Source organism: Aotus nancymaae, unplaced genomic scaffold (genome assembly GCF_030222135.1).
Source record: "Aotus nancymaae isolate 86718 unplaced genomic scaffold, 86718_ANA_hifiasm-v0.15.2.pri h1tg000083l, whole genome shotgun sequence".
NCBI classification, from domain to species: domain Eukaryota; kingdom Metazoa; phylum Chordata; class Mammalia; order Primates; family Aotidae; genus Aotus; species Aotus nancymaae.
In genome coordinates this window covers 6946086-6972283 of record NW_026988498.1, presented here as the reverse complement: position 1 = coordinate 6972283, position 26198 = coordinate 6946086, and the positions used below count along the sequence as shown (strand labels likewise).

Below are 26198 nucleotides of genomic sequence, written 5' to 3'. Positions count from 1 at the left end.
AGTTAACCGGGGAAATATGCATTGTACTTCTGTTTATTGGAATTAGAAAAATTCCATGCAGACTAGCCAAGTAAAATAGCAAGTTAAACACACACACACAGAGGAAAGAAGAGATGCTAAGGACTGAGCAATCCGTCATCAAAAGTGCAAGTGAAGGCACCATTCCAGGAGGTGTGTGCTGACCTGAAGCCAAGAATGTGCTCAGCTTGAATGGAACAACATAGAACAGCCTCAAACAGACCTGGGTCACTGAATCCTGGTCCTGCTCCCATTCTCCATCAGTACCACCATGCACTTCAGTATAATCTGGACTCAAAGCATTAGTGGGGATAATAACAGAGGGGGAAAGTAATGTTGGGACTCTGTTCCCCACCTATTTGAAGATCTGGAACACACTCCAATTTCTTGCTAGGTCTCTGACCTCTGAACTTGGTCTTGATCCACAGCTAGAAAAATGAATGTGTTCTCTGGGCAGGGGAAGATGAAGGTTTTTAAATCTCCACTGCACAGCAATCTTGCATGGTGTATCAGCTGGACTATGGCAAATAAGCGAAGGATAGCAGTCACCATCCCATCCCTATTTCTAGAGGGCAACAAGAAGGCGTGATGAGTCACTTGACAAAAATCAGATCATGAAATGAGAGCCTTGTCCCTAAAACAACCCCCCTTTTTTTTTTTTTACATATCCTTGCTTCATTCTAACATATGAAAGTTACAGTGAATATATAAAAATGAACAACCTTGCCAGCAAATGATATCATATAAAATCTAAGATGTTCTTTTGAAGTAAGAAAAGTATAATGTAAATGAGCTTGGAACCAGCGAGATCTTAGGGAGAAAGAGTTTGAGCCCATTCGCCTTGTGACTTTAGCTTGGTGCTGGAGCAGAAGTCCCTTAAGGCAGGCGGATCATGAGGTCAGGAGTTCCAAGACCAGCCTGGCCAACATGGTGAAACCCTGTGTCTATTAAAAATACAAAAATTAGCCGGGCCTGGTGGTAGGTGCCTGTAATCCCAGCTACTCGGGAGGCTGAGGCAGGAGAATCACTTGAACCTGGGGAGGCAGAGGTTGCAGTGAGTCAAGATTGTGCCACTGCACTCCAGCCTGGGTGACAAAGCAAGATTCCATCTCAAAAACAAACAAACAAACAAAACAAAAAAAAAACCTCTCTGTGGCTCTCTTTGCTCCAGCAGTTAAATGGGTGCAACAAATGCCAATTTATTTTAAAGCATCTGAAGAGCTTGTAGTGAAACTGGGTGTATTCAGTCATTGCAAATATTAATAAAAGTGGGATAACTGGACAGACACCAGCCATGGGTTTTGTCCATTAGAGAAAAGTAAAAATACACTGTTCAGACACAAAGCCCTTTTCTGCATATTTCCATGTGGTTTCTAATGGGGGCTAACCTATGAGGCAAGTACTAACATAGCACAATAATGCAGTTGCTTATCCAGAGGTAAATTCTTAGCATTGGAAGCCCATGTTGTAGTACATGGGGCTGTTCCTATAGTGAAATGAATTGTGGATCCATGGTAGTAAGGACTGGAACTGAACCAAACCATTCAATATTTTATGCTCTCTCCACTTCCTTTTTGGTCTATGGATGTAAATAATGAGAACACTATTGAGGTAAGAGTTTAGTACCTGTCTAAATGCCACTAAGATGACAGATTGAGGGCTTTACATCCAGCATGTGCTAAACCTGGGTTATAAAGATGAGTGAACAGGAAGAAAGAATGTGGTTCAGAATGTGTACATAGTGTATAGTAAGTTTCTGACCCTCCCAACTCCACATTGAATTAATCTTTGCACTTCTTAATACATCCAATAGAATATTTTTTATCTTATCTGTAATTAATACATATTTGTTAAATAAAGGAATGAAATTATTTTTAACCACTGGAAATGTGAGGAGGGGACTATTTTATTTTCAAAAAAATTTTAAATGTCATTTCTTTAATAAATAGGTGAAAAAAAATAACCTTGACACTTCTAATTCTAATTCAGGCACTGGTCGGTGTAGATGACTACACTGAGATATTCCTTTCATGCTATTGTGTTTTACATTTCAAGACCTTTTCACATTTAGCGATTCATTTAATCCCCAGAACAACTTAGTGGGCAGGCAGAGCTGGTTCCTTAACCCACTGAGCTGCAGAAGTTCAAGTGCAGGAAGTGACTGGAGTGACTTACCCAGAGAAGATGCATTAATGACAGAGCATGGGTGCTCATTCTACCGACTGCTGGGCCTGCCCCTTTCAAGGGCAGCACGTGCAACCTGATGCCCCCACTGTGCACAGAGATCCACATACACACCCCAGCAAAGCATGGTTTTTAAGGAATGCTTAGTGTAATGAATCTTACACTTCTCTAATGTGACAGTAATAACTTTAGAGGATAGTCATATGGTTTGGCTGTGTCTCCACCCAAATCTCATCTTGAATTGTAGCTCCCAAAATTCCCACATGTTGTGGGAGGGATCTAGTGGGAGATAACTGAATCACAGGGGTGGTTTCCCCTATACGGTTCTCATGGTAGTGAATACGTCTTATGAGATCTGATGGTTTTATAAGGGATTTCCTTTTTCACTTGGCTCTCATTTTCTCTCTTGCCTGCCGCCATGTAAGACGTGACTTTTACCTTCCGCCATGATTGTGAGGCCTGTTCAGCCACGTGGAAGAGTGAGTCCATTAAACCTCTTTTTCTTTATAAATTACCCAGTCTCAGGTATATCTTTATCAGCAGTGTGAAAACAGACTAATACAGAGAGATAATAAGTTAATGAAAAATTTCTTAAGAGGTTCTGTCTTGGCCACTAGCATCAAAGCAATTCCTTTCAAACTTTATTCCACATGAAGGTTGAGTTGAACCTAGACAAACTTACAACTCTTGGGGGTAAATTATTAATATTTTTTGAGATCATCTACAGTAGGAGCCATTTTTTTAATAATCCTGATTATTACTATATTTGGCTGGTAGGGAAAATTTTTTCAAGAAAATTAGCAGTAATTAACAAAGAACAGTAATAAAAAAATAGCAGATTGTTCTGATGCCCTCTATATCCAAAAAGATGTTTTGCTATATAAATTACATTTTTAGCTAATAATGCAAACTTGATGAAGAAAAAAACTAGAAGAGTGCTGCAGTGTGAGAATATTGGTAGTGAGCTAAGAATCAGCCAGCTTCTTGGCCTTTCCAGATTTGAACTTCCTAAAAAATTTTAAAAGGCAAAATTATGGATGCATTTGTTTCCGTTACAGGTAATTTACAGAAGAAAGAGCTAAATTTCCAAATACAACTTAATGACTCTTCTATTTTTCTGCTTTCTGTGCCTCATCTTTGCATTTTGGCATTTACATTGCAAAAGTAATAAAAAGTATCATTTCAATGGAAGTGTTAATATGAAATATGCTAGAGCCTGGCACAATGGATTCCCTCTTTGATAAGAATGGGACAGTACACAACTCTAGCCTGCCTCTCAAATCCTAAAAGAATAACCCAGAAAGGTGGAAACACCAAGGACATTAAATCTATTTAGCTGCTAGTTTCCGATACCAAGAACTGCCAAGTTTAATTAAGAAACATCCCACATTGCTATGGAAGATGAAAAGAATACACGGAAAATTTGTTACGTAAATATGAAGCAATGATCAAGGTCTAAAAGAAATGGATTTTTCAGCTGGGTGCAGTGGCTCATGTCTGTAATCCCAGCACTTCAGGAGGCCGAGGCGGGCAGATCACAAGGTCAGGAGATTGAGACCATTCCGGCTAACACAGTGAAACCCTGCCTCTACTTAAAATACAAAAAATTAGCTGGGTGTGGTGGCATGTGCCTGTAGTCCCAGCTACTCAGGAGGCTGAGGCAGGAGAATCGCTTGGACCCAGGAGGTGACTGTTGCAGTGAGGTGAGATTGTGCCACTACACTCCAGCCTAGGTGACAGAGTGAGACTCCATCTCAAAAAAAAAAAAGAAAGAAATGGATTTTCAGTGTACCAAGTGTGTGGTACATAGTAGAAGCTCAGTGAAGTTAATAAATATACATGTGAACGGATGTTCTTTTATTCTGCTGATATCACACTGAAGACACAAAGCTCCTCTGACCCCAATTTATCAACTTCAGAGGAAGAGTCTTTCTCTATGGGTGCAATGGAGGCAAAGCAGTGATGTCTGCAAATAGCAGAGGAGCCCAGGGCAGCACTGGGGACAGGAGCCAGAAACTAAGAGAATATGGCACCATCCTTCCTCCAGACCCCAGTTCCCTGTCCTGCCTTGCGGGGGTAAAAACTTCCAAAGCGTAAAAGACCCAAGTATCACAATTCACTACCTGAAACATAAAACTGAAATTTGATTTAAAAGTAAGACCCCAGGAACATTGCTAAAGAAAGGGTTTGATAGTATCTGGGGAACTTGGTCACACGAGTTGTCACTTGAGCAACTGAAAAATGACGTCTCAGTCACACTCTGGAAGCTGGAGGTGGCCAGCCCTGTGACAAACCCAAGGCCCCTAAATTCCAAAAGGAAATTGCTTCCACAAAGACTATTTACTCATTTTCAAAATGGAGCTGTTCACCAGGATGAGCAGGGCACAGGAATGAATAATGAGCAAGACTAATTGTAAAGCCCCTTATCATGATAAAGTGTCATATTTGTCAACAAGTATGTATAAATAATAAACCATAAAGTACTTGGAACTCTAAGAAGCCACTTGAAAATAGGTACTAGAAAAATTTAAGAGGTATTGTTCCAAAGAGTAATCATGACTCTCTGCTGTAAATGAAAGCAGACACCAAGAAGTGGCTTCGGAGGACTACGTCTGTGTAGGTAGAGAAAGGACTGTTGAAGACAAGAAGAAAGGAAAGGACTTCCCAGTAAAATAGACTATCATGGATAACCTAGTTGATTAAAAAAAACAAAAACAACAACTAGCTTTGGTTTGTGAAGTCTTACAACTTAGCAGACAACATGTTCACAACAGAGTGGTCGTTTTTGGCCTAATGTTTCACCAACCACCACTTTCAGGCATGTGGGAAATCTTAAGAAGGCCATAGGTGAATATCATAAGTTAGACATTTAACATTTATGTGGAAAATGTACCAAGTAAATTCTTGCTATTTTTAGAGAAGGCAAAGGCACAAGCAACTTCCTTTCTTCCTGCTCAAAGTGCCAGGTCAGAGAAACTATGTAACTCAACCATCATCCAGGCATGGATGTGAAACGTGGTGTTTAGTGAACTTGGGGATCTTTCTTTCCTAGTGGTTTTGATTCTAGGGAATCCTAAGAAGTAAACCGCACAAGCTTAATAAAGACCACAGTGGAGTGGATCAGCCTTCCTTCCTGGAAGCTGAGCTCAATACTGCGATTCATATGATTACATGACGGAAATGCAAGAGAAACCCACATGGTCTAAGAAAGATGACTTTGAAACTATCATAACATACCACAGTTCTTTTAAATTTTTTTATACTTTTTCAGAGACAGTGTCTTGCTCTGTTGCCCAGGCTGGAGTGCAGTGGCACAATCATAGTTCACTGCAGCCTTGAACTCCTGGGCTCAAGTCAGCCTCCCAAGTAGGTAGGACTACAAGTGTGTGCTTCCATGCCCATCGCATAGCTCTCATATAATACTCAGGTGCTTTCAATGTTACCTTTCTTTTTCTGTCACCCTCTAAAATTAAGTTATTTACTTACTAACTTGTTTATTATCTGTTTCCTCCATTGAACCTAGGTTCCATGAAAGCAGGGAGTTTCTCCATTTTATCCCCACTTAGAACAATGTGTGGTATGTGGTAGACACTCAGGAAACATTTGCTCAGAGGATGGATTTCTTCGTGAAGTATTCTTGTTGTCTGTTACCTAGTCTCAGTGGCTTGCAGCTATATCACACAATTTGTAAATTATCACACTCAACAAGGAGGAGTCATAAAGTTATTCAGCTATAACAGGGAGAAACAAAAAGATTAGGAAGGGCCTGTTCCTAACTTTAAGGACTTGATACATTCCTCGAGATGGAATTATAAACTTGATGTTTTCATAATTGTTTTTGAATTTTAAAGCACCATTTATATGGGTACATTGAAAATAAAATGATAAAACTGTATATTTCCTTTATTACTTTCTATAAATGCTAAAGTTTGGGAGTTGATAATCAGCTGCAGGCAGGTAAGACTGGGCATTGAAGATCAAATGGGAAGACAAGACTTTCAGAATTAGGGGCGATGGGAGGAGGAGGGTGATTTTTGTGGTGACTTGGAAAAAGCAATTGTACTGTGGGCAAGGTACAAGAATCAGAAGTCAGTGTAATTTTTGCTTCATTCATTTTCCAGAGTAGGTCTACTTTTTGTATTTCATGCTTCCGTTGACTGTGCCATATCCCCAAGAGCTGGTGTCACCTCATTTCTCCCTGGGTCAGCCTGCACTCCGCTGCCCTCCCACCTCACTGAGATCCCTCAGGGATCAACAGCAAGTTACTCTTATGAGTTCTATCCTCTACCCGCTATTAAAAACAAAACATTGGCCGGGTGCAGTGGCTCACGCCTGTAATCCCAGCACTTTGGGAGGCTGAGGTGGGCAGATCACGAGGTCAGGGGTTTGAGACCAGCTTGGCCCACATGATGAAACCCTGTCTCTACTAAAAATACAAAAACTAGCCAGGTGTGGTGGAATGTGCCTGTAGTCCAAGCTACTTAGGAGGCTGAGGCAAGAGAATTACTTGAACTCAGGAGGTGGAGGATGCAGTGAGCCTAGACTGTGTCATTGCACTCCAGCCTGGGTGACAGAACAAGCCTCCATTAAAAAAAAAAAACAAAAAAAAAAAACCAAAACCAAAACCAAACCAAACCAAAACAAAACAAAACCCCACAACATTTAAAGCTATTAAAGGCACCACACATTTCCTTAAATCAGTTCCTAATGAGATCTATCCTCACTTTTTAAAATGCATTAAATTTTATTTTACATTGCAGTGGTAGATATTAAGCATTACATTGACTTTCCCATTCCTTTAAAATATGGCAAATGCTCTAAGCACATAACTAAGTTATGATCTCCAAAAGAAAGTTCCTGGCAGGTTTCTAGTGGCCAAAGGGATAGTGGAGACAAGGCAGAGAGTAGCCGACAGCTGAGTGAGGAAAGCCATGGCATTTCACACTAAAGACTCTGCCAGTAGGAAGCCATGAAAGGTTTGGGGCTCTAGAAAGATAACTCAGCATTGTATTAGCCTGTTCTCACACTGCTGATGAAGACATACCTGAGATTGGGTAATTTATAAGGAAAGAGGCTTAACTGACTCACAGTTCCACATGGCTGGGGAGGCCTGACAATCATAGTGGAAGGTGACGAAGGAGCAAAGTCACATCTTACATGGTGGCAGCAAGAGAGCATGTGCAAGGGACCTCCCCTTTATAAAACCATCAGATCTGGTGAGACTTACTCACTATCAGGAGAACAGCATGAGAAAATCCAGCCCTCATGATTCAATGCCCTCTCACTGGGTGCCTCCCATGACACGTGGGGATTATTACAATTTGAGGTGAGATTTGGGTGGGGACAGACAGCCGAACCATATCACGCATGGAGTATGAACTGAGGACTTGGAAGAGCTTGGAGAGAAGAAGGAAGGACCATGGGAAGCCCACCCTATAAGCGAGAGACTGTGAGGCCATGAGGGAGGTTCTTCTCTTCTTCAGCCACTGTCTACTTGTCCAGCTGGTGCACGATGCATGTAACATTTGTGTGGAAAATGGGCCAAGTTTATTCTTGCTATTTTTAGAGGAGGCAAAAGCACAGGCAACTCCCTTTCTTCCTCCTCGAAGTGCCAGGTCAGAGACACTATGTAATTCGACCATTATTCAGGCATCCAAAATATGAATGTGGTTCTGGTGCACTTGGGGGTCTTTCTTTCCTAGTGGTTTTGATTCTAGGGAATCCTAAAAAGTAAACCACACAAGTTTAATAAAGACCACAGTGGAGTGGGTCTGCCTTCCTTCCTGGAAGCTGAGACCAATATGGTGATTCATATGATTACATGACGGAACTCCAAGAGAAACCCAGATGGTCTAGGAAAGATGAGTTTGAAACTATCATAACACATCCACGGTTCTTTTTAATTTTTCATACTTTTTCAGAGATGGTGTCTTGCACTGTTGCCCAGGCTGGAGTGCAGTGGCACAGAGGACTGCATCACTCAGCTACCAGAGCCATCCTGTAAATCTGCATTGTCACCCACATGACACAAATGAGAAAAGGCGAGGGCCTGGGGGATTAAGAACAGCCCACGCTGACACAGGCAGTGCGTGGCAGGGATGGGCATCATTATTCCATGTTGCCAGCAGCAGCTGTAGAGAGAGGAGAAGGGCCAAAGCATATTTTAGCAGTAGAATCACAATGTGGACAACTGAGTGGGTGGAATGAAGAAAACCAAGGAGCTGAAGATAATTCTGATGTTTCCAACATGGACAATTTGGCAAATGATGATACTGTTGACCAAGAAGGCAACCACAAAGGTAAAACCAGGTCACTGGGGAAGATAAGTTACTCTGCTGAGAATAAGCTGAGCTTGAGATGCCCGTGGGCAGCACCTCCGAGGAGAGGAGGAAGTTAGAAATACTGCAGTGGAGGAGATCAGCCCAGAAGAAAGTTGAGGGCAAAAACTGAGATTTGGAGGAGGACCAGAACCCCAGGGCAAATCCAAACTTGGCCACAGGAACAAAGGAGGATGTTCCAGTAAAAGAGGAGAAGACCAAATGCATGAAAGAAGGGTTGAAACCTAGTTGGAGTGAGAAAATACATACATACAAAGTTATGAGTTACCTTGCCATCGATGATATCATGAATTATTTATTTGGATGCTGAATGAAAAAGCAGGACAGTACAGATATAAGGCAGGAACATGCAGAAAGTTTCAGAAACCAGTTGGGAACTGGGGCAATAACCCACAAAGGCAGCTTGTTTTAAAAGAAAGCAGGCTACTTCTGTGCCTGTACATGCCCCGGGAAAGGACACGGCGACAGAAGTTAACCCTAGAGGTCAGGTAAAATCCTTGCCTTCACCGACTGTAGCCAAACCTTCAGCTCCTTGCCCTGATTTCTGAGAGAGTCATAAGTTCTCTGCTATTTATCACCATCTCCTCTAATGTATAACTAAAAAATAACAGGGCTGCGGGCTGGGGGCACTGAGGTAGGGGCACTGCACCCAGCTTTCTGAACAGACAAGCAAAGGTGCAAAACAAGCTCTTATGCTTCCAGTAGGCTGGTTGGATCCACTACTTCCAGAAAAGCAACGGCACAAGTTGATTTTGAAGATGTCTTTAAATTTGGCCAGATAAGGATTCCCAAAAACTATAAGAAATTAGAAACTCTAGACTTGCATAAAATGTTCTGGGTCAATTGTTTTATACTTTAAACTTTTTTTAGTAAAAAGTATTATATACTTACGAGAAAGTTCACATAAGTGTTTAGCTCATGGAATATTCACAGTCTGAACATACCTGTGCAATCAGCACCCAGATCAAAGCCTTACATTCATTTTTAATTCCCGAATCAATGCATAATTTGATGAACATAAATATACAGAAACTAGAATGCCCATGAGTTTACATTGTCAGATAGACAAGGAGAATCCGTTGATCAACACTTTCTCTGGGACCACCTACTTCCTCTCATCTCCACTTTATTAGTTGAGATCATCAGACCTCTTAAGGAATCTCCCTGTCCCTAGTCTTTCTGGCTCTGATCCATGTTACGCATTTTGGCCAGAGTTATTTAATACTGGAATATGGTCATAGCTGTCTCCTGCTTAGAGCCCTCTGAAGGTGTTTCCCTGCCCTAAAAAGTCCAAGCCACATAATAATGCCCATGAGACCCACCTACATCTCCAACTCATCTCTCAGGTATTCTTACCTGGCACACCTAAGCTTCTTGCAATTCCTCAAATACACAATTTCTCTTGTGTCTATGCTTTCACTCATGCTGTTTCCTACCAATGCAAAACTCTCCAGTAATCCCAACCCCATCACTGCGTTTATTTCTGTGTATCCTTCAGAGCTGAGCTTAAATATCAAAGCACTAAGCATAAAAATAGGTGCTCAAAAATACTGGCTGGCTGAATATATAATTAATTCAGTGACATCATCTCAGGAGAAAAGGAGATACAAAGATGTCATAATATGGTCCTAGTTTCAAAAATAAAAATAAAAAATGTGATGAGCTACATGAGCCACACGTTTCTTTTTCTGAAGGATTAGAATGTTAGTTATCTAAAGTTGAACTACTGTAAGGAGGACTCAAAAGGGGCATTGGGCATGGCTCCTGCCCTCAGGGAACTTAAAACCAAATTAGAAATACACAGTTTAATATGGGAAACAAAGAATAGGGCAGTGTCTACTGCTGTAGGATTTTTTTTTTTTTTTTAGATGGAATTTCACTCTTGTTGCCCGGGCTGGAGTGCAATGGCACAATGTCGGCTCACTGCAACCTCTGCTGCCTAGGGTCAAGCGATTCTCCTGCCTCAGCCTCCCAAGTAGCTGGAATTAGAGGCATGAGCCACTACGCCTGGCTAATTTTGTATTTTTAGCAGAGATGGGGTTTCTTCCTGTTGGTCAAGCTGGTCTCAAACTCCTGAGCTCAGATGATCCACCTGCTTCAGCCTCCCAAAGTGCTGGAATTACAGGCGTGAGCCACCGCACCTGGCCTGCTGTGAGATTTTATGAGCCACAAGAGCTCCAGGCAAGGGCAGGTGATATGAGTGTGCTAGAGTAACTAGGGAGACTTTTACAGAGAGACAGGACTTGGAAGAATCTTGAAGGGCATGCCTTCACTGGGGTAGGACATGGAGGGAAAGTATGAGATAGCCCCTGCAGAGGAGACTAGCTTGAGGGTAGAGTACCTGAGAGGTGGTAAAAGAAAGCCTGAATAGAAGAGCCTGGATTGACAAAGGTGGAGAAACAGACATGGGGAAGAGTGAGGCTGAACTGTGAATCTATAAATCAGCAGTCCCCAACCTTTTTGGCACCCAGGAGGGTGGAGTGTAGGGGTGGCAGGAGGGATGATGGTTTTGGGATGAAACTGTTCCACCTCAGATCATCAGGCATAAGTTAGATTCTCATAAGGAGCACACAATCTAGATCCCTCACAGGTGCCATTCACAAGAGGGTTCGCCCTCCTTTGAGAATAGAATGCCACTGCTGATCCCACAGGAGGCAGAGCTTAGGTGGTAACTCAAGCAATGGGGACTGGCTGTAAATACAGATGTAGCTTAGCTGGCTCACCTGCAACTCACCTCCTGCCATGTGGCCCTGTTCCTAACAGGGTTAGGGACCCCTGTTGTAAATCAGGCAAAGGAATCTGCATTCAACATAGCAAACAATGGAGATTCCATGTAATTTCTAGATCAGTAAATGAGAATCCTCTCTGAATACATCAACGAGAAAGTGAAGGACAGTTTCAGCAGCTGGTAGCTGACAGGTAGACCATGATATTCCCAACTACACATTAACAGCATATGCACGATATAAAAATAATCAGAATTTGAGATCATGGTGGAACAAGGGAAAGAAACAGACACTCTGCAACCATAAAAATAATGAAATATCCCCGTCTCCCAATTGCTTCTTTACCAATGACAACTCTAGTCCTTCTTTAATCTTCCTGTCATCTAGATAAAAACTACCAAGATACTTGTGTTAGTCAGCTAGGGCTGCCTACATGACAAACCACACACTGAGTGGCTTAAGCAACAGAAATTTATTTCTCGCAGTCCTGGAGGCTGGAAGTCAAGATCAAGGTGACAGCAGGCTTGGTTTCTCATGAGGCTCTTCTCCTTGGCTTCCGAACAGCCTTCTCCCTATGCCTACACATCCCTGGTGTCTTTTTTTTTTTCCGACAAGGATACCAGTCCTAATGGATCGGGACCCCACACCTATGATGTCATTAACTCTACTTCCTTAAGGTTCTATCTCCAAATACAATCACATTCCCAGGTACCAGGGTGAGGACTTCCACATACAAATTTTGGGGAGAACACAGTTGAGTCCATAACGATATCCCATGCTTTCTGAAAACATCCAATCCAAGACTGTCCTCCAGTTCCTTAAAACCCCATTTGAATCATACAGCACAAGCCCTATTTCTACAGTAAGCTCCTTTCAACTCTCTTTTTCCAAGATGTCCTGTCACACCCTTGGCATGCATTCCCTTTTGCTGCCACATTATGTAAATATAGCTTTGACTACAAGTGTGTTCCCAGTGGCTTAGGGTGTTAGACTTCTAAACCAGGATCTTCCATATTCCTGAGGCTTGCCTTTCTCATGCTTGGTGTCTGTGTGAATTGACATTCCCCCTTCCCAGTTAACTCCTGCTCATCCTTACAGTTGCAGTTCAAATATCACCTACCCTGCAAGCATTTCCTAATTACTCTTTCTAGTAGTTTGAGTTAGATGCCTCTTGTGATGGCTTTGTAATGAGTCAACTTGGTCAGGCCAAACTGTTTCCCAAAACTCATTTTAAAAGATTTCTAGTTAGGGTGGGACACAAGATTCTCGGGAGATCTGAAGGACAAAAGGGAAAAACAGTTCTTTTGTAGCTCGTATACTTTGTAACTGATCTGCTGACTTGCCTCTTTGGTGGGAAGCAGCAGCTGGCCCTGCAATTGTTCTGCCTTGCCCTGGATCCTCCTCTCTCAGTTTCTCTGACTTCTGGGCCAGCCATGTGCTTAGCTCTATCACCAAGGTCAATGAACCTTACTGAGGCAGAGACAACAAGAACATATACGTGTTTCAGCACATCCTCAAGTAGTTCAAGCTTGTCATTGTGGGTTTTAGCCTGCCCTGGATCTCTTCCACTTTATCATCTTCCTTTGTTAGCTGTTTGGTCTACGGACTTCAAATTCCAGCACTGGATGTAAAGAAAAAAACCTTACAGAGACTGTTTAACCTACTGCCATAACTGTGTAGTCAAATCCCTGTAACAAATATCCATTTATCACCTATCGTTTACTTATCTATTCATCCATTCATTACCTTTCTATCTAACTATGGAATCATCTGTCTACCTATATATCCATTATCTATTGATTCTACTAGTTCTGTTTCTTTGGCTGAGCCCTGAATAATATACCCCTCTTCTGAAATATTTCTCTTTACTTCATCTAAACCTTGAATATACTTCTCTTATATCATTTATCATACTTCATTATCACAATTTTTGTGTTAGATTGGATTATTTTGCCAATGCTTCATGCCCTCCTTTAATCATATGACCTTATATAGTACATCAGAGTGAGTGGAATATGTCTGCACTCCATTGACATTGGACTTGACAATGAGATTTGCTTCCATCATTAACGTGTTACTTGACATTAGGTTAAATGTGCTTGTGTGGTTTGGGTTTTTCTGTATTGTGACCTGTGACCATGCTTTTCTCTGACATGAGAAAAGCATGCCTGGGGAATCCACTGTTCCTTCTACCTGGGTCCCAGAACAAACACACATGGAGATTTGAGCTCAACTCACAATTAAAAGCCAACCCCAGCTGATTCACAATCTGAAAAAGAGCCACCTAGCCTAGATCTGCCAAACCATTGTTGATCTGTAGATTCATAAGTGTACGAATAAACATTTACTGCTGCACACCACTGCACTGTGGAATAATTTGTATGTGACCTTATTGCAACAATTGATTAGCAAATGTGTTTTCTTGTCTGGGCCCCTATTAGAGTGCTGGCTCTTTGAGGTCAGGTACCATGATGAGAATTTCCATATTTCCCAATGCCTATTAAGGTACCTGACACACAGTAGGTACTCAATAAATGTTTGTTGCGTAACAGAGTAAAAAATGACCAAGTGAATGAAGAACTGTTCTGGAAAAGGCATGGCACAGGGGTGTTTCAGGAAGGAGAAACTGACAGATGTGTGTAGGATGGAGATAGGGAAAAGTCTGGAATCAGGTAATAAGCATAATGGGATCTGTGCACAATTGTGGGATAAAATGTTGTCTACTTTTTTCAAGAGGCCACAGGAGTTGCATTTGATTCCAGTAATCTTTGAAGAGCATTTTCTCCCCTCTTTCAAGTTTTTGGTGACAGCTGCAGTACTTGTCTGTAGCAATATTTGAGAAACTGATGAAAGATGGAAAGCCTTAAACTCCTCTGAAAATTGAGAAAACAAAATTACTGAAAAGTACAACTTTCCTATTCTTCTTCAGAAAACCTTGTCTCGGTATAACAGTCTAATTTGATATGGGCTGTTTATCACCCCCTGGATGCACTGGTGGATTTGTTGGGGACAGGCAGGTGTGACACCACATCTGAAACTCTCCCAGCTCTTAGCCTGGTTACCAGAGGTGTCAGCAGCCCATTCGCCTCAGTTTTCCCAGCAGGATCATCCCCACTGAGACTCTTGTCACATCCCCTTAGCGTGTGCCTCATAGGCCTGTCATCAGAATTGCTTTTTAGGAGACAGCTTGAAGGATGCTAAATTCATTAGCTGAACTTTGCAAACCTTTTTCTTACCTTGAACAAACAGCACACACATATACACATGTGTACATATGCACACCCAACACCACAAATACCCACAAGGATTCCACTCTGTTTTGGAGAACAAAGAGAGAGGCTGCATTTTGTTTGGTGTCAATCATAACCTGAGATTAAAGCTGTTGTTTTATGTATTCAAAATTTACACCCGCCAAACTCAGGCTTTCTCTGCCTAAGCTCTGAACTTCAAAAGGAATATTTTATGGGGGATAAAAAAACCCTACACAAACCAAACAACAACACACACACACACACACACACACACACACACACATACACACCACACACACATGAACCTCAGAAAGATGCTGTAAGCCCTGGAATGCATTTCATTTTCATTCTTTAAATGAAGGCACAAAGCTAAAATGCCTGCAAAATTATTCTTAGAGTTGTGCAAAGCCACTGAGAATACAACTTGCCCCAAATGATACCCAAACCATGTTGACGCAGTAAAATGTCGGTGCATTTCTGAGCGTTTCACTGAATCCTCTTTCCAGGCTATCTCAGGCAGAAAAAAACCTTGCTTTATAACAAGTATTTATCTACAAATCTCTAGAAGATTATTCCCTTTTTTAGCCTATATTTAGCATCTTGCTACAAATGAAACTTATCTATAAAATATACTGAATTCCCACTGAGCATATATTATACTACTAAAACTTTACCATTAAGAGGCTCTCAATTTAGATGCCATTAACTCAGATTTAGTGATAATCTGGACATAGAATGTGATTCTCTTTAAAAATAACATTTATTGTTTTTAATGATTACAAAAGCAATTCATGGGGATAATAATGCTCAGAAACACAGGTAAGTATAAAGAAGAAACGTTATCACCTCAATCTCGCTAGATACAAAATTGTTTAACTTTTGGTAATATTTCCTTTTGGTCATTTTCAATGCATATACTTTATCTCTTTATATAAAATTGTGGTTGCATTAATCAGAATTTTAAATCTTTTTTATACATGATATGTTTTTCTCACATAAGTAATGACTTGAAAATATTTTCCAAGGATTATATATTATTTCATTTTACAGATATCTCATAATTTATTTAACCATTCCCCTAAAATTAGATAATAAGAGCATTCGTAAATTTTTACTTATATATATAGCATTGAGATGAAAATTCTTATATGTGAATGTATGTGGGTAATTCTGATTTTCATCAGAGAGAAGATAACTATTTTACATCTTAACATATATCACCAAATTGCTTTGCAGATTTGCAATGGATATTCCCCCATATACAAGAGTGACTTGGTGGTCCCAAGTGCACTGTTCATTGTAAATTTGTACATCTTATGAGTGATGACATATTACTTCACTGTTTTATTTGCATGTCTCTGAATACCACTGAAGATAAATATTTCTCCCAATGTTTATTGTCATTTGTCTACTTTTATGGTCAGTTTATGTGCCTTAGTAATAAACTGTTGTTCTTAATCAAGTTGAAACCGGTCTATATTTATTTCTTTTTTTGCAATGGAGTCTAGCTCTGTTGCCCAGGCTGAAGTGCAGTGGCATGATCTCAGCTCACTGCAACCTCCGCCTCCTGGGTTCAAGTGATTCTCCTGCCTGAGCCTCCCGAGTAGCTGGGACTACAGACACCTGCCACCATGCCTGGCTAATTTTTTGTATTTTTAGTAGAGATGGGGTTTCACTGTGTTAGCCAGGATGGTCTCGATCTCCTGACCTTGTGATCCACCTGCCTTGGCCTTCCAAAGTGCTGGGATTACAAGCGTGAGCCACTGCGTCTGGCCTCTATATTTATTTCTACATTTTAATTTGTATAAAAGAATGTTTTTTCCCAAATCATCATTTACTTTTAATGATTAAAAATTTTTTGGTGCTGAATTTACAAATTTTTAGATAGCCAAAGATTTCAATAATTTCCTTCACTATTTTATTTAACATAATAAGTCTTACCTACCCTGAGAGTAGATTTTTACCTTTGTGGTTTTTTTTGGTTTTCTTTTTTACTATTTGATCCATTCAGAATTTCTTTTGGTGCATGTTGTAAAGTGAAATGCAATGTGAATTATTTATTTTTTCCACATGGGAAGTTTAACCAGTATCATTTATTACACGATCCTTTTCCCCAGGGTTTTGGGGGTAAGATGTGTATGTTTACATATCAGATTCCATGCTACTAAATCCGTCTGTCATTTCTTAGGTTGGTACCATGTTGCTTTAATGAAGAAAAACTGGTGGCTATGCTTTATAACGTCTGATACGGCAAGTTACTCTTAGCATTATGCTTCCCTTTCAAAGGGAACTTCAAGCTGAGATTTAGAGTAAATTCAAATCAATTCAAAAAAATTTTACTGAAATTTTTATTGGTGTTTGTTCTATACCCTTGGATTTATCTAGGAAAAGTTTAATATCTTTAAAGTACTAGCTCTTTCCATCTAGAAGCATAGGCTAATTCTAAATTTATTAAAATCTTAACATTTTCTCTCTCAGAGAGGACTTAATGTTTTCTTCAGATAGTTCCCATGTGTTAACTACTGATTTAAGGCAAAGTTGTTGCTTAAAATTTTTTAAATTACATTGTCCTTAAATTCATACAGATTTTTAGTTTTTTCACTTTTTATGTTTATATTTATCATTTTTACAAATGACAAAATTTGTATCTTTTGTGTTTCTAATGAGTGTATCTGATTATTTGGGTTCCATGTTTTATTGCTATGAGCAGAACTTCCAGTACATTATTTAATGAATGATGATAATTTGTGCCCTTGCTCATCTCTTACCCAATTGTTGGTTTAAGATAGCTGTCTTTTATTAAATTTTAAAAGTTCCTTTATATCCCTGTTTTTCTAGGAGTTTCTTTAGCCCCTTAGGAATAAGGGCTTAATATTTTTAAAATTTATATTTCAATAGTTTTTGGGGGTACAGGTGGTTTTTGGTTACATGGATAAGTTATTTAGTGGTGATTTCTGAGATTTTAGTGTACCCATCACCCAAGCAGTCTACACTGTACCTAATATGTAGTCTTTTATCCCTCACCCCATTCCCAACCCTCCCCACCAAGTCCCCAAACTCTATTATATCATTCTATGCTTTTGTATCCTCATAGCTTAGCTCCATTTATAAGTGAGAACATATGGTATTTGGTTTTTCATTCCTGAGTTACTTCACTTAGAATAATGGCCTCCAACTCCATTCAAGTTGTGTAAAAGACATTATTTCATTCCTTTTTAAGGATGAGTAGTATTCCATGCTCTCTCTCTCTCTCTATATATATATAACATTTTCTTTATCCACTCATTTGTTGATGGGCACTTAGGTTGGTTCCATGTCTTTGCGATTGCGAATTGTGCCACTGTAAACATGCGTGTGCAAGTGTCTTTTTCATATGATGACTTCTTTTCCTCTGGATAGATACCCAGTAGTGGGATTGATGGATTGAATGGTAGACCTATTTTTAGTTCTTTAAGGAATCTCCATACTTTTCCATAGTAATTATGCTGATTTATATTCCCACTAGCCAAGTAAAAGTGTTCCCTTTTCGGCCGGGCGCGGAGGCTTACGCTTGTAATCCCAGCACTTTGGGAGACCGAGGTGGGTGGATCACCTGAGGTCAAGAGTTCCAGACCAGCCTGACCAACATGGAGAAACCCCATCTCTACTAAAAATACATAATTAGGCATGGGTGTAGTGACACATGCCTGTAGTCCCAGCTATTCGGTAGGAACCTGGGAGGCAGAGGTTGCAATGAGTAGAGATGGTGCCATTGAACTCCAGCTTAGGCAACAAGAGTGAAACTCCACGGCAAAAAAAAAAAAAGAAAAAAAAAGAAAAATAGTGTTCCCTTTTCACCACATCTGTGCCAAACATCTATTGTTTTTTGACTTTTTAATTATGGCTATTCTTGCAGGAGTAAGGTGCTATCTCAGTGTATTTTAATTTGTATTTTCAGTGATGTTCAGCATGTTTTCATATGTTTGTTAACAGTTTGTACATCTTCTTTTGAGAATTGTCTATTAATGTTTCTTGCCTACTTTTGGATGGGATTTTTTTTTCTTGCTAATTTGTTTGAGTTCCTTATAGATTCTGGCTATCACTGTTGAGTTCCTATTGAGATTATTTTTTTTCCTTATTGATCTACTGAGGTGATATGTTATAGTATATTAATATTATAAACTAAAGCATCTTTTTATTTTCAAACAAACACAATTGATTGTGGAGTATAATTCTTTTAATGTGCTCTATCTCTGAACTACACCAAGGGCCCTAGGTTAAAGCACAATCTTAACTAGAAATCCCAAAGAATATGTACTTTTTTTGAGTAAAAAGTTAAAAAGGAAACAATATATCTTGATATTTTAAAGTTTAGGAAACATTTAATACAGTCCTGTTGTGACATGTTTATTTTCATTCAACTAAGCAGCATGTGTGTGTGTGTATGTATATATGCCTTAGTTTAGGATAATATTTACAAAAATAGCTTACATTTGGGAAATTCTCTAATTTTAGGAAAAACTGTTCTGAATTAGTGAGATTTTAGAGCAATGCCATAAATAGAAAAAAAAAAATCTCTGGAGAGCTGTTGTAATATTTTCACTACTGACTTACAAGGTATTTTTAAATGATCAATCATTTTGCTGTTGGAATTTTGGAACTGAGAGTCTCTGCTGCCTCACCAATCTTAATTTCTTCCATTAATACCTTGTGACATGATTCAAGTAGTAGGATGCAATTGAGATGGCAGGTCTAAAAGTAAAGACGACTACTGCCAGCTAGCCTATCCATGGCTGACTTTCGGAAATTCTCCTGATGACTTTTCTTCCCATAAAATAAACAATTTATACACTTACTGCTTGGACTGTGCCTTCCTCCTGCCACTGAAAGTCCTCAGGGCTGGGGACCTTCTTCCCTCCTTTGATATGGTCATATAAACCCATTATATTTGGCGGTAACGAGTGACCTTATAGTTCTGATGCTAAGGTTTATCTCACATATTCCTCCCTGTGAGCCTGGCCACACTGCAATGTGGTAGACATTGCACCGTAGGGGGATTGGTTGAACTGCCTATTACAGTTGTGCCATCACCACTTTAAGTGTGGTTTGATCACCTTGAATTTATTAATTCAATTTAAATTTAAAAACATCACTAAGTAGTTGTCATGTAAATGGAACTATATTACAATGTAAAGATACTTCATCTGATTATATAATACTCCTTTCTTCTTCCCAGATTATAGTTTTAATTTCTACTAATTGGGTATCAACACCTAACTAATTTCCACACTTTACAAGCTACTTAACAATCACCTATCACACATTGTCATATTTGATGTAATGCATTTATCTCACATAAAAACCCACAAAATCAGTATTAAATAATAGAATAAAGATTTAGTAAAGGAGGTAATTCTTTATGAGATTAATTAGATTCATAGGAAGCTTGATTATGTCCATGTTATAAAATAGCTTTCTTAGATATTAGAGGGAAAAAAAACTCTATTGGTATTTTGATCTATCCCAGATTCTAGCAAGTTATATGAATATCAATCTTTTTTTTTATTTTAATAGTTTGAAATACAGAGAATACACTTAAAAAAAAGATTTACACCGTATAGATAAGTTCCATTGTTAGTGTAGGATGTAAGGAAGTGGATAAAACTGGAAATTAATCTAATCAGCTATCTACAAAATTTCGGAAGTTGCTTAGGAGACAGATAGATAGATAATGGTTAGCATTCCCTCTCAAATTCATTGTTTCTCTATTTTGATCTCAACATACAACTGTTTTAACCGGCATTTCTATACAGTCAGTCTACAGATTTCCTAGAGATGAAAAAAGGGTCCAGATTTTATAAAAATAGCCCACATGCCTATTCTATGGTTGGACAGGGTGAGGCCAAGGCCTATCTATCTGCTGCCCAGGAATGACGGACATCATCGGTGTGGCTGTCATCAGGCCCATGTGCAGACCCAGCTTTGTGAGCACACATTCATGGGTCTTTAGCGAGAAGAGGAAACGAGAGAAAAGGAGAGAATGAGGAATCTGGGCTTTCAAAGTGGAAAGCTTTACCTCTAAATTTTCTATTATGACCATGGCAAGGGCAACCATTTAAATATGGCTGCGGCTAATCCCACATTTCACTAAGGACAATGTTTCTAGCATGAACCAGACTTCCACATGCAGCATCAAAATCTTCAACAAAAAGAAACTTGTAAAAGATGATTACCAAGCACTTACACAGAGACAATGTGTGCTTTGTGGTCAATTAAAATGCAAGAAAAGTCTGTAGTGGGTGTCTTACAAAGGGCCCTTTCTTCTCAGGGTTTTAAAAAAGGCAGATCTATCAAACTTATGATAATGCATTGCCATGCTGATTTAATTGTCAATTACGAATTACTTAAGTGTAGTTTAATAATCTATATAAAGCCTTTTTTTTTTTTTTTACTTCTAATAGCTATTAATGGGTGTTAAAGAAAGTGAAACCACTTTACTAAAATGTAATGTGGGGGTCTATTAAGAATAAGTTTTCAAAATGATAAAATATTATCACAAAAATGTGAACCCCTGTACATTTTAATATTCCCGAGTAGCTCAGTCTTCACTGTACTGAAAGAACATTTCCTTCAAATGACATGCAATTACAGTTTAAACATCTTCATAGATAATATACATAGAACAAAGTTTTCCTGATTCCCGGCCAAAATGTTCCTTCGGAAATTGGAAAGGAAGTTGGGACAACATATTTTTACATTTCCTCGAAAAGTTTTAGAAAATGTGAAACATTCGTCAATAGAATAGACTCCACTGACCACACTCACGTGCCTGTTTCTCTTCTTCACTGCCCTCATCCCTGTCTGTTTTTAAAATTATTTAAAGAATGAATGAGAAAGAAGCATTCTGCGCTCTCTATAAGGACAAATATTTAATCAATTCAAGGTATGAATATACTTCAGTTAAGATACATATCTCTAAAAAGAGGTAAATTCACATTCATATATTAAAACAATATTTTAAATATGCTAGTGTGTATTGCAAAGGAGGCAAAAATGGTGGTGAATCCCTTTAAAAGAGAGAGTCATTCTGTAATGAAACCATGATTTCCTAGTATGTCTGTCAGCCCGACTTTCCTACAGTGAGTTTCTTTAAAGGGAAGACACGTGTGCTACCTGAAGACCACTTGAATACACGCAACTGAGGTCATCCTCAAAGTGTACCTCTCCCTATCCTCTAGGATACCCACGAGACAAGAAGCTATTAGAAATATGAAATTAAATATCATTAGAGTCAGAATCAAACAGCGCCAGGCTTATGTCCACATAACCTAAAGTAATTGAGAGACTGAACAATTATCTATCTAGCTACTAACTGTAGATAGTGGTCAAAGCAAAATAGCTATTTCAGAGTCTTAATTGTTCTACTCGGCTGCCTGCGTGGCTCGCATTAAACAACCATCAACACTTCATTTAGTATTTTATATTTTGTGATGGGATGTAAAGTTAAAAGAAGATGGATACTAGAGTAAGATAGGGCTTGAAATGCATCTCTGACTCAATGACCATCTGTGTGTCTTTCAGCAAGTTTCTTTTTGGAACCTATTTCTTCATCTGTGAAGTGGGGATAACCCATACCTTACCTGAATATTTCAAAGATAAAATAACAGATGCTAGTAACCTGGTGCCTTGTTCCATTCATAAGGACTAGCTATTGTGGCATTCATACAATCTTTTCAACCCTGAGGTCCTTAAAAAATCAGCAGGCAGATTCACATATGCAGTTGTAAATCTTCCATTTGCCACCTAATAGTTCAGTAGTTCAACTTAGAGGTTACATGCAAATTGCAATGTCATCTTTTAAATCCTTGAGGGCAAGCATCAAAACCTACATTAAAAGCAGATATATTGGCTGGGCGTGGTGGCTCATGCCTGTAATGCCAGCCCTTTGGGAGGCTAAAGTGGGCAGATCACCTGTCAGGAGATGGAGACCAGCTTGGCCAACATGGTGAAATCCCATTCTACTAAAAATTAGCCAGGCATGGTGGCAGGTGCCTGTAATCCCAGTTACTTTGGAGGCTGAGGCAGGAGAATCGTTTGAATCTGGGAGGTGGAGGTTGCAGTGAGCCAAGATTGTGTGACTGCACTCCAACCTGAGCAACAGAGTAAGACTCTGTCTCAAAAAAACAAAACAAAACAAAACAAAACAGCAAACAAACAGAAAAACTCCAGATATATCTTCAGTAGCATTCATCACAGCATAAGGCCTTTATAGGGACTTAGTAAAAATTGCAGACTGAATTGAGTCCAGCACAAGAACTAGAACTGTGTTATGTATATGTTTACGCTTTGCTTCTCAAGGATAATTTTATTTTTCAATAGTCCCTAATCAATTCAATAAAGTAAACAGGTTAGGGAAGATGTGTCAACTTAGGTACAGGTTACTTACTGAATACCCTACCCCCAAACACATTCAGCTTCATTTACTAAAATGTGTGTAAATACTGCTATGTGGACATGTGTGGTATTTAAGTAAAAATGTTTAAAATACGTAATTCAGATGTATCACTATTTTTATCTAATATTTTCACCTTGTATAAACATATGTATTGGAATTTGCCTTCTGCAAAACTGAAAAAAAAAAAGAAAAAAGAGCCTAAATTATTTTTTTAAATGTGGCACTTCAACTACTAACTGGATTGAGAAGATAGCACCTTCAAATCAGGAAAGAGCTAACATCCCATTAATATGGCAACATTTCTGGGGGAAGGGACTCCTTCAGCATATCATCTTGACAACACCCTTTTTGACAATTTAAATGAATAGATCCAAAAACACAGTAGTCTTAGAAAATTCAAACACACACAAAAAACCAAAAAAAAAACCCAAAAAAACACAACAGAAAATCTCCAGCAGACCATAAGAAATGAAAGTAACTTCAAAACCAAATGCACCTTAGAAATGGAAGATTTAAGAGTAGTTGTGGTCAAGAATGGGCAAACTGGCAAGTGCTTGACATATTAATTAGATTTAACATGGCTGGCAGAAAAATGCCATACTCATGTTGTCTGAATGAATATGCCTTAGGTTATAAAATAAACCTAGTATAGAAGGGAACCAACTTCTTCCTTTCAGATCAAAGTTGGAAATACAGGGTAATAGGAAGAAAGCACTCGGTATACTTTCTTTAAAATCCTGGAATCTGAGGAGGAGCTCTTTCCTGGACCTCATTCCTGCTTTCTCTGCCCTCACCTCCTTCATCTGGTGCCTATAGGCTGGGCTGGGACCCAGATGCTGCTTGGTTAACCTCATCTGTGCCCCTAAGATTGCCAGATTCCCAAATTTTTGTAGTAGCTAATAATTCATTTTCCATGTTAGTTTGAAAGGTAGTTTTCTTTTGTCAGTTTAGAAATATAATATTAGGGTTATGATTCTGTGGGGCTTTGGGATCCCTGGAAGACTTCTACACTCTACCTATCATTTCTACCTGGCTTCAGGTGCCTGAGGATTTTGATTGTATGGTTGTCAGGAAGTAGAAGAGAGGGTCGGCTTGGCATGGTGGCTCATGCCTGTAATCCCAGCACTTTGGGAGGCTGAGGTGGCTGGATCACCTGAGGTCAGGAGGCTGAGGCAGGAGAATTGCTTGAACCCAGGAGGTGGAGGTTGCGTGAGCCAGGATCACGCCACTGCACTCTAGCCTGGGCCACAAGAGCGAGACTCCATCTCAAATAAAGAAAAAGAAAAAAAGAAAAGAAAGTAGAAGAGAGGGTCTACCAGGCAGTTAGGAGTGGAGGGCTTGAAAATCAGACAGACCTGGGTTTATATCCTGACTATGTAGCCTTTCTAAGCCTCAGTTTCCTCATCTTTAAAATGAGAATTATATCATTTTACCTGCCTAATCGAGTAGAGGAATTGAAGAGGAAATGCATGAAAAGGGATTGGCACAAGGCCTGGCACACAGAAAGTGCACAATAAATGTTACTTACTTGTATTATTTCTATAGGTTCTCAGCAGAAAAAGATGAGCATGAAATGTAATAAAATTAGCAGAGCCCTAGAAAGGGTGTCGCTATGGCAAACAGTATTGGAAATACCTATTTTCTCTTAGTTTTAGTGAAAATAAAGCATGCACGGATGATAGAACACTAAGTGTATATTTTTGTTGTTTCTAAAATACATATAAAACTCTGTATTTTAAAAAATACAATCTAGGAAGTACTTATTGACTTGTGCAAATTACTGTTGGTGCAGATTCTTCAACCTTGAATCTATTAGACCATATATGCAGGCCACTTCTTCTGGCTTATTAGTTTTAGTGCCCTCAAAATGCAGCATCAATAGGATCTCACTAAGAGTGTGGTAAAAACCAATAAATGTTTTGACAGGGAGGTACGGTTTAGCAAGCTCATTCCCTCCTCAGCCTTTTAGCAAATCACATAGTTCAAACTGAAAAGAAAGCCTTTTGATTATAGGTACTTAATGGAAGTCTCTATAATGAAGTGGAATCCAAGTGCAAACAAAGGAATGAAATAAGTGAGACACCTTCATTCCTTCAGTAATATTTATTGGACAACTACTCTATATAGACTCTGGGACTTCAGTGGGCAAGTCACGAGGAAAGAAGGGCTCTCTTCGGTGTCCTAATCCATAGCCGCCTGCACTAGCAGTTCAGGATTTTGTGACACCTTCATCATAAAAAGCATAGATATACACAATTTAATATGTGCTCTCATGCAAGGTAATGAGTAGTGCTACTAAAAGAAATAAAAGGGGCTATGTGTGGTGGCTCATGCCTATAATCTCAGCACTATGGGAGGCCAAGGTGGGAGGACTGCTGGAGATCAGGAGTTCAAGAGCAGCCAGGGCAACAGAGCAAGACCCCATCTTCAGGGAAAAAAAGAAAGAAAAAGAGGAAGGGAAAGGAGGTAGAAGGGGATGGAGTTGGATTAAGGGATTTATTTTTTTTTTTTTGGAGACAGGGTCTTTCTCTGTCAGCCAGGCTGGAATGCAGTGGCCCAATCTTGGCTCACTGCAACCTCTTGTCTCTCGCGCCCAAGCAATTCTGCCTCAGCCTCCCAAGCAGCTGGGATTACAGGTGTGTGCCCCCATGCCCAGCTAATTTTTATATTTTTAGTAGAGACAGGGTTTCACCATGTTGGCCAGACTGGTCTCAAACTCCTGACCTCAGGTAATCCGCCTGCCTTGGTCTCCAAAAGTGCTGGGATTACAAGCGTGAGCCACCATACCCAGCAGATTAAGGCATATTTTATAGATGTTGGTCAAAGAAGGCCTTTCTGACAAGGTGACATCTGAACAGATACCTGAATAACCTGTGCAGGTGAGAAAGACCGTTAGGAGATCATGTGAATCATGAGAAAGGCATCCCAGTTAGGGGGAAGAGCAGGTGCAAAGACTCTGGAGACAGAATCTATTAGGTTAGTGCAAAAGTGATTGCCATTAAAAGTAAGAAACAGGAGGTTTTTAAGAAACAGCAAGAAGGCCAACCCAGCAGAAGCACAGTGAGCTGAGCAGAGAGTGGAAAGCAGGATTAGGAGCCATGGGAATGTGGACGTTTGCCTCTTAAAATAGAGGCACACCAGAGTCTAAGAGGCAAGAAGGGCTTCGAAGATAACATGCCTTCTACAATAAGGTGAGTACCAGCTTGGGAGAAAAGAAAAGGGAAGTAACTTCTTTTAAATAAACAGG

At 39.6% G+C, this 26198-nt stretch overlaps 1 protein-coding gene across 4 annotated transcripts in view; it reads right to left on the bottom strand.

Moving 5' to 3' along the window:
* The window catches only part of CELF2 (CUGBP Elav-like family member 2), an 854489-nt gene that overhangs the window by 328299 nt on the left and 499992 nt on the right, over positions 1–26198 (bottom strand). The gene's annotated exons all lie outside the window — the stretch shown is intronic.